The sequence below is a fragment of the Labeo rohita genome, chromosome 7, assembly GCF_022985175.1.
Source record: "Labeo rohita strain BAU-BD-2019 chromosome 7, IGBB_LRoh.1.0, whole genome shotgun sequence".
Classification (NCBI taxonomy): Eukaryota; Metazoa; Chordata; class Actinopteri; order Cypriniformes; family Cyprinidae; genus Labeo; species Labeo rohita.
Window position 1 is genome coordinate 28206324 of NC_066875.1, and position 10832 is coordinate 28217155.

Sequence of the window (10832 nt, forward strand, 5' to 3'; positions counted from 1 at the left end):
TTTATCAGTCGGGGTGAACTGGAGACTTTAGCATAGCAACATAGAGACGCCAGAAAGGGTTTAAACACTATCCTGGGTGGGGCATTTGTGTTTTATTTGTGGTTTGTGTTTATCTTCTGTTTTGCTGTGTTGTGTTTGTATGTAAATGCTACGCATTTATTGGTGTTAATGTGTAAGCGAGCGAGGAATGCGATTCATCCAGCACTGGATGCATGTGTTAGTATGCGTGTGTGAGAATGCTCATGTAAGTGTCCATACTTAGCTACACTTTGGAACCAGATTTGAAGTGCTGAAGCCAAATCTGACAAAACCTCTATTTAAAGAACATTCAGGAACATTGTCATTTGTAAAAATGATATATAAATAAAGGTGGAGACTTTCTGTTCTATTCACTGATTGTTGCAAGCTTTCAGTTGATTGTTGAGGCTGGGTTTAAGTGAACTAAAGCCTTGTTCAGATAGTTAGTCCAAATCCAATTTTTGTGCATATACGATTGGAATCCGATCATTTTTAGGATGTGTGAACAGCAAAAAAAAAAAGAAAAAAAAAAAACTACAAGCTCCATTCATATGTGTTTTGAAATCCTTTTCAAATCCCATTTCTGAAAAACCAATTCCAGTCTAAACCGCTCACATTTAATGTAGCTTTACGTGCGTTCACACCATGTTGTCATTACCGTGATTATGAGAAACCAACTTGTAAAAAGCATTCACATCCTTAAAGAACTCATAATTACAATTGGTGAACTGGGAATTTTCTGAGATCTACAACTTGTACTACCTAATCACCTTAGATTCATTTAGGCTTTATGTTTAGCCATTGATAGTGCGATTCCAAGTCCAAAGATGTGAACAGCTCTAAGTAGAACATCATGTGCTGTCATCTCAAAATGACAGTAATTACGACATGGTGTGAATGCAGTATTTTTCACTTTCTCATGCCACGTTCCATATGCTGGTTAGGTAGGTTTTGAAGCATGTTTGAACTGGTTTAAACTCATCCTGAGCAGGAGCTAGTTGCAGCACCTGAGCAGCTTAAACCAGCTCATGACCAACTAAGGACCATCTTAAACCAGCTCAAACCAGCTGACATGCTTCAAAACACACCCAACCAGCATATGCTGTTCTTTTCAACAGGGGTAAAATGTAAACACGTCCTATGTTTTCCTCACAGAAACTGATAATATACAGAAAATTACAATATACTGCTAGTCTCCTCACCTCTTTGCGTTTTGAAACTCGCTGAGATGGCAGCACGGAATAAATCCGTACATTGCTTCCTGCGTTTCTGCCGCTGCCACATAAAAAATAATCCAGCGCAATGACAACATGTTGTCATGTTATAAGACGACATCTGTATTGCAAGCTGTATTTTTATTGTTGTTTTTAGCGTATGCATACCAATGCAACGGTACTGCCAAGAAACCAATGCAGATATTGAGAGAAAGAGTGCTATGGCTACAGGACACACAAATCTAATTTTAACAGTTCCGATGCACAGTGTGAATATCCTAGAGGTGTGTATACTAGTATACTTGCATTTTGCAACAACACAAGCTTTCTGCAAAGTAGTCCACCGGCATGTTGTCTACAAAAACATCTGACATATTAACGTTTTATATGGCATGACAACGTACTGTCCGGTCAGGATTTCTAGGAATATGATTTAAATAGGATTCCAAACAGCATATGAATGTAGCTCGAAATGGATTTGCAAAAATCTGATTGTATGTAGTTTGTTGCCGTTCAGACTATTTAAGTACGATAGGATTGCAATCAGATTTGCACAAAAATCGGATTTGGGCTGACAGTCTGAACATGGCTTAGGAGAAACCTGACATGCATCATTAGAGAGTCATTTCACCAGTAAAATTAAAAACTGAAAAATGAAATGTATGCACTGATAAATTGTTCACAGTACAATCACAAACATGCATTTAGGAAATAGTTGAATTTTTATTGCATGCCAGCTTTAACGATTACTATTGCTCATTGTTAAACTGTCATGTTCTGTCTCTTACTACCTTGCTGAAAAAAAAAAAAAACAGCTAAAACAAGCCTAAGCTGTTTGGCTGGTTTTAACTGGTCAGCAGGCTGGTTTTAGGGGGTTTTGGCCACTTTCTTAGCTGGGAGACCAGCTAAAACCAGATATTTCTAGCTTAATACAGCTAAGACCAGTCAACCAGTTTAGGCTGGTTTTTGTTTGTTTTTTTAAGCAGGTTGAGATAATATAATAATTAAAATTCAAATCAGTATTTTATGTCAAAATATTTATTTAAACTGTCATGTAATAAATGGAATAATGTACAATCGTACAGCTATTACTTAAATAAATAAACCCTTCAGAGTGATATAATCAGCCTGTCAGGGATAATTTACAATAACTGACTCTTCATTATCCTTTCCATGTTTGTCTCAGGTGCAGATGAATCTCACAGAGATCCATTCGGAAGATGGCCAGACAGGTCTTTTTTGCTTATTTTCTTTCTCTGCTCTCTCTGCTTTTTCTTGTTTGGCACCTCTCCTTCATCCACTGAGTTAATATTTTCCACGGTTGCCCTCTCTGTCTGTCTCTTTCCTCTTGTTGTCCGATGAACAGGACATATAAAAAACAGAATTACGATTCAGCAACAGCTTGGAGCCAAATGTCTTTGAGTAGAGCCTGATTTCAGTGGAAAATGTATTTTTAATTTTGTTTGTATGTATTTATTTATGTTTTAAACCATTTTTTGCCATTTGAAATTACTTTTTATAACATAAAGCAGGACTAAAATATATTTGAGCCTTTTAAACAGTTTGTACCAGTACAGTATGTTTTAGCCATCAATCAACAAAATGCATGACAAATATTTGGAGCATGGTAAATTTTACACCGGTAACATATAACAAGAGTTTAAATGAGCTGAATAATTCAGGCTCACATATACAGAATTGTGATTGAGCATTAGCCTTGCCAGTTCTATTATGGTACATTAGACTGATCAAATTGCCCTTTGAAAACTGTCTGCCAGACGTTGACTTTAACAACTCCTTACACATACAAAAAGCACTTTATAGTTCAATTGCCGAATCATGGTGCTGAAAGATTTACCGTTTCACTTTATGATAAGCTTTAAATTCAGTTTTTTTCAAAAGAGAAGATTGTTTAATGGAGGGGTGCCCAACCCTGTTCCTGGAGATCTACCTTCCTGCAGAGTTTAGATCCAACCTTGATCAAACACACCTGTTTGTAATTATCAAGTGCTCCTTTAGATCCTAATAAGTTGGTTCAGGTGTGTTTGATCAGGGTTTGAAGCTGAACTCTGCAGGAAGGTAGATCTCCAGGAACAGGGTTGAACACCCCTGGCTTAAAGGCTCTTTCATTTTCATTTCCATTCATCTTTTCACAGACCTGGCATGTCATTGCTGATGCACATGGCTGCAGTATAATACAATAATTACAACAAATATGCTAGATTTATTTTTAAATAAATAAAAATGTAAAACAATTATAATATTGGTAAATTTAACATTTGGTAAAATATAAAATAAATATTTAAAAATAAATTACACATTTTTGTATTCATATTTTAAAATGTATTAATCATTTATTTGTTTATTTTGGGCATTTTTTGCGTGTTGAAGTATCGTAACAATCCGAATAGCATCTAAAGCTGTAATTATGAACTTTATAGGGTTGTGTTCTTTCACAGCTCAACAGCACAGCATTTATTCTCTTCTCGGTAGTCCAGTTAGGTCACATGTATACTGTTTCCTAGGTTCAGCGAATACATTGTGGGTATGTAAATATTTTGAGTGTTTATGTGTGCGTGGACTTTACGAAGCTCTCTAAAGAATCTTTGGAGTGTTGCCATTCCAAATAGCGATCTAATGAAATGATCTTTCATCACTCACTTCACCAGATTATATTACAGATGCCTCCACCAGAAACAGCATTGAGACTTGCTACGAGAAAGGAAAACTACATACCACGCCAATACATTGGGTGTGTGGTTCGTGTTTAACAGAAAGTGAACAAGACATTGTGTTTATGTAACTAGGATCAAAGCCATCAAAAACTGAGAATATCTTTTTAGGCGTCTCAATTTTATTTCTTTTTTATAACGTCTCCTGCATGAAGGAAAACCACCAGTCAGTATTCAAAAACAAAACTCCCATTTCATCTAGTGAAGAAATTGACTAGATATGTAGTTATTTAGAACAGTTCTCAGTTGGCCCACCAGTGGGCTCTCAGCACACTTTAAAAGTTGCAGAAGAGAAGAAATTGTTGAATAAAGTCGTTATTTTTGTTTTCTTTGCACACAAAAAGTAGCTTCATAACATTATGGTTGAACCACTGATGTCACATGGATTATTTTAACTATATTCTTACTACCTTTCTAGGCCTTGAACATAGTAGTTGCGTTGCCGTCTATGCAGGGTCAGAAAGCTCTTCAAAAGGTTCATCAGAAATATCTTAATTTGTGTTACGAAGGTCTTACAGGTCTGAAATGACACGAGGGTGAGTAATTTATGACAGAATTTCCATTTTGGGGTGAACTATCCCTTTAATAAAAGCAAGTAACTTTATCATAATTGCAGTAAATATCATATCCAAGATAGTGTTTAGGAAAACGGGAGGGTCAATAAGGCTGAGAACCAGTAATTTAGATGATGTTTTTTTTTAGTGGCACCCCCCTTTGAAAGTGCAAAGCCACTGCATTCACATCACATTTATGAGATTAAAAATGGCATACATTATTTTTCTATTTTATCTTTGAGAACAAGAACTCATCCACAACATGAGCTTTAAATGCCTAGTCAATAAACACCAATCCATCCTACGCTACCCTGAAAATCATTCACATCCTGAAACGTAAAAAAAAAAAAAAACCTCAGGAACACATTCTGTTATAGACATTATCATTTAATATGGAAACATACTGGATTGGATTATTTCTTTCTGTTAAAATAATGATTTCAAACCTACAGATGTGTGACATGCACTCATAGCCCTATTAAGCGAACTTTTATGTTTCAATAAAGTGTCGAGTGATGTCTGTTAAACATTTAGCAGCTGAGACACACTGTATATCTCTTTGACCTTTTGATGATTGACACATTTAGTAGGTGTATGCGAGTTGTCATGGAAACACTTTGTTGTGATATCAAACTTCACACTGCAAAATGGCATGCAGAAAGCGAACAGTCTAGTATCTGCCATAGTGTGACATTTACAGCACACACAACATGTCAAACAAACTAAACACTTGCACTACAGCATTTCAACGCATCAGATGGAGCATGACATGCGTTTACCACAAAGTTTCAGCTAAATATCCTATCATTCTCAACACCTCTTAATCACCCATATTATTTAATCATGCAGCAAATTCATTTTATACACACAAATTAAAAACATGAAAGCTGACCAGTCAGAGGTGGTTTTTAAAAGGATATTCACCCGAAAATAAAAATTCTGTAATTAATTACTCACCCTCATGTCGTTCCAAACCCGTAAGACCTTCGTTCATCTTAGGAACACAAATCAAGATATTTTTGATGAAATCTCAGAGCTTTATGACCCAGACAGCAGTACAAATATCACATTCAAGGACATCAATAAAATAGTCCATGTGACATCAGTAGTTCAACCTTAAAGTGCCACTATTATGGACTATGAACGGTCCATATTTTGGTTAGGGAGTCCCCAACAACAGGTTGACATGCATGCAAGGTCAAAAAACACTTTCATTGTCTTATAATACACATTTATTTTTACCTTATTTGCTCAACGACTCCCAAATGATTTGCTTCAACAATACATTTTTCCAAACCCCTCCTTTGCATGACGCTAATCTGTGGTGATTGGTCCGATGACCCAGTCTGTTGAGATTGGTCTACTGCGTGCAGTGCATTTCAGAAATGGAAAGCCCATTATCATTACATTAAACACCCAAACATATTGATAAAGCACTGCAGTTTGTACAGCAACGTATTGCTGTATTCTTTATCATAACAACAACAAACATTCACTATTCATCGACACATTTTACTCACCCCCATGTCATCCAAGATATTCATGTCTTTCTTTCTTCAGTTGCAAAGAAATTAAGGTTTTTGAGGAAAACATTCCAGGATTTATCTCCATATAGTGGACTTCAGTGGTTCTCATGCAGTTTCAGTGCAGCTTCAAAGAGCTCTAAACGATCCCAGTCGAGAAATTAGGGTCTTATCTAGTGAAACGATTGGCCATTTTCTTTAAAATAATAATATTTATGCACTTTTTAAGCACAAATGCTCACTCTGCGATGAGTATGCACTCCGGTTCAAGACTTCAGTTTGTCGAATGTCGAAAAACTCCCATCTCATTTTCTCCTCCAACTTCAAAATCGTCCTACATCACTGTTTTACCTTTTTTTTTTTTTTTTTTTTTTTGTAAAGCATGTTTGACCCTCCTTGCACGTTTATTTTGTAAACACTGGTTTGGCACTTCTGCAGCAATGTAGGATGATTTTGAAGTTGGAGGACAAAATGAGATGGGAGTTTTTCGACATACCCTAACTGTACCCTAATTGTAACTGTCCTCTTGACATGATGCTATCCACAGGAATCCACTAGTGCTAGTGTGCAAAGCAAACAAAAATAATGACTTAATTCAACAATCTCTTCTCTTCCGTGTCAGTCTCCGCTGTATATTCATGACAGTATCACGATGCATGCGTGTGGTTCCTGCTGAAACAGGAACTGGCATTCTGACGTAGAACTCGGCTGCGCTGCACGTTATTTACGATTAGAGTAATGCACACACATGGGTCATGGTACTCTCGTGAACACACGTCCAAGTCTGACATTGAAGAGACATCCATTTTTATTTTCTGTGCGTACAAAAATATTCTTGTAGCTTCATAGAATTATGCCTGAACCACTGATGTCACATGGACTATTTTAACAATGCCCTTACTACCTTTCTGGGCCTTAAATGTGGTAGTTGCATCACTGTCTATGCAGGGTCAGAAAGCTCTCGAATTTAATCAAAAATATCTTAAATTGTGTTCCAAAGATTAACAAAGGTCTTACGGGTTTAAAACGACATGAGGGTGAGTAATTAATAACAGAATTTTCATTTTTGTATGAACTATCCCTTTAATGCTGTATGCTACATCAGCTGGTAATATTTTATCATCACTACTCTTTCATCGCATCATTCGGTATGCATGTGAGGAAGTGGTCAACAGATGGAGGACTGTTGGGCTGCTGCAGTCTAAAAATATCATATAACCTTCTCTTCCTATTCTCATTTGCTTCATTTACTTAGCTGTTTTTCTATGTAAACGAATGTCTCTTCGTTTTCAGCTCATTTAGTGTTGTGAAAGCAGAGAAACCCATCGCCAACAGGAAACAGATGTGCACCACAGAACAAAAGGTCTGGGCTTTTGGTTTCTGCTTGTTTGTTTTTGCATGTTTAATGGAAAGAATCAATTCTTATTTCACCATGCGCCCGTTCATTAAGGTAGCTTGTTCCTGCATGTGACAGAATATGAAGTATGTAATATGTATCAAAGCCTGCCTAAATGTGTGACCATTGGAAAATAAAGTACTGAATGTATCTGTCCGACAATGACCGCTGGTGTCCACAACAATGGTGTGATTTAATGAACACAAGTGGTGGGAAAGTCAGAGAGATGTGTGGGAGTCACTGGAGGGTCAAACTAAAGTCATTAAACACTCACTTCATATTTCAGCTTTTGTTTTAACTGTCGTCATAGAGACAGTTGCTGCTAGCATAGCTTATTTTCATTCCTTTTTTTGGGGTTAAGGACTATAGATGATGAGATCACCGTTGGAAATGAATGAAACAGATTGAGAGACATTGATAAGTGAAAGGACACACAGTTCTGTTTAACCAATCTTTCCCTGTCAACCCTATACTTCAGCTGCATGTGGAGGCTACTGCTTATTTATCTGCTGTATGGACTGAATTGAGGTAAACCTGTGCAGAGTAAAGGTATACGGCAGACATGCTGTTCTGGGTTACATCTACGATTTCACTGGTCAAATGCTGCCCACTACACGACTTTCAAAGTCAGCTTTCTGTTCTTTTCACAATACACAACTGTCTTGTGTGATCTTGGTCCACTCTTCTTCTACTCTCTTCCAAAGCTTGGCAACTGTAGTGTTTTTTTTTCTTTTTTTTTTTCAGTCAGGTTTAGATCAGGGCTCTGGGCCAGCCATTACAGGAACTGCTTTACCTGTTTTGCAATGTGACCGGGAGTTGTCATGCATGAAAATTGCAGGCTGATTAGGAGATGCTTGCAGGGTAGGAACTGCATGTTGCTGAAGGAGGTTCTGATGAACATTTTCATTCACCCTGCCGTGTGACTTTATAAGAGGCCCAACTCCTACTGCAGAAAACATCTCCAAACCATGACACTTCCTCCTCCACCTTTCAGTTCTCATCTATCCACACCACCTCCTTCATTTTTAACGTTTGACATCAGCTTTCTTAGTATTCCTCAATGTATTCATTATGAATAATAAAACATAAAATCTGTTTTCTGATGACTTTTTTGTAAAAAGTGTATAGGGTCGCTAGAGACCCAATGTGTATAATAGTGTGGGTATATTTTTCGTGCGCAAAAATATGTAAATATCTGATGACTAAATACATGCAATTCGCCTTTAGTCCTCGAGGTGGCATTGGTTGATATACAATAATGACGTGATGTTGCACTCATAATTATTGCAGGCATAAAACAAAAGAATATCATCAGCAAAATTTGAATTGGTTTGAATGGCTTTACTGCAGAATTAACTGTATGCAATAAAACATTGATGGTGGATGTGGTATTAAGCTGTCAAAATAATGATTTTGAAGCCATTGAAAATGATAGTTTTGCAAATATGAGCCAGATCCTGAATGTATTGTGGAAGTGTGCTCTGAGGATGACGGCGATGGTAAAATCATCTGCTTAAATTGAACCCTTCTAAGTTTCAAAAGGTAAAGAAATATGCTTTAGTTTATTCTTCTGTGACTGTTCTTAAAATATCAGGAAAGTTTTTTGCTATTGAAACAGTCATGCATTTAAGGGTTAAACATGCCGAAACAGATCCCTACCCTGTCCCTACTGAACTGGCAAGCAATTCCAGCTACAGTGCTGAATCAGTTCCCCATTGAGAGTCTCTGCATTATCCTGTCTTCTTGTGCTTCTGTCTTACGCTGAAATGAACAACTTCTATTGCAATGGCTGAAAGGGTCATCCCTTTGATTTTCATCTGGACATACTCCTGTCACAGGGTTTCATTCACCTTAGAGCGGCCCGCCATCTTGCAATCTCACTTAAATTGTGCCAGTTAAATAGAGTTTGTCATATAATTAAGGAAACTAGCACCAGGTGCCAGATTAAGACCAATAACTTAGAGTCATATCAGAGTTCTTTTTCAAATATCTAATTTGTTTTTTTTATACTGTGCTTCAGAATACAATTAATTTGTTAAACTCCCCTTCTGCTCTTGTTAGGATAGCTTCAAATATGACTAATCAGTGACCTTGAAATTTAGGAAATTATAGAAACATGGGAAACTAATATGGATGGAGCTTTGGATTTAAAATCCATTGGTCTCGCTATTACATTTTGACAATGCGAAATCCTCTTCAGTGCGCACAGTATAATTCATAATAAGTCATAATGCAAGTCATAATAAGGCCTTTGTCTGACTATGATGATCAGAACACTCTATAAATCTGTTCCACTGACAATAGTTTGAACATGTTATAAATCAGCCAAGGTGAATTATGGAAACTGAGCTCTTCATCTCTTGTGAATAATTGCGTGCAGTGTGCTGCTGGCTCCAGCCAAAAGCTTTCTGTCAGTAATGCTGCTGCTGTCACTGTGAGTCCTGTCACAAGTTCTGCTGCATGCCTCTCTTCAGCAGATGAACTCTGACTGTCAGTGTTACACTGTTATAGTACCCTGATGCCATGGTTACTCATAAGTACACAGCACTGCAAAAACAGTCACCTGGGTTTTAGAAGGACGCCCGGGATATATATAAAACAAACTTGCAACTGGTCTTTTTAGAAATAAATTGTAAAGCACTATATATTAAAGGCTTATAAAAGTATAATATATCTATGAAAATACGTTAATATACCTATGAAAGATTTTAAAAGCAGAACAGGCAGCACATTTTTATAGTAGTTTGACGTTAAATGGATGTAGGAGCAGAATGTGATACTGAGCTTTGAAAGCTGGAGAGGAAGGAGAGTCTGAGTGATTTTATACAGCTGGTCAAGGAACAGGATCCATCTTGTCAGTGCTATTTTCAAAACCAAAACAATAGCCCCGTTCTCAAGGCGAGGAAATCACAAGCGTAACTGCTAATGATATCATACTTCAGCTGTTGGTAAATAAACTTAAGCGGTTAACCACACTCTTATTTGGTGAATATCATGACTTAGGAAACATCTGATAATTTCTGCTACATGTCTCTAGGCAGCCATATTGAGCAAGTCTGTAAAGACATTTCCCCAGCTCCACGTGTGACCATTGCCTAATATTGTTTTTGCTTACATTATGGCCTTGACAACAGGCTTTCTGTCACCATTCTGACCTGGCAGAGAACAGTAGTAGTGTTCTCAGCTGATAAGCCCATGAATATGTAGTATTAAAATATACTAGGAGCTACAGCAGGTGTTTGGATGACATGATTGTGTACAGGTCCTGCTACATTCTGAATGCTCTTTGTCACAACCATTGTACATTTACACAGTTAAAAAAAACTCTTCTTAAAGCATGTCGAATATTTGGGTAATTCCTCAACCAAGTCTGCGAGTTGTCATGTATTTGTATA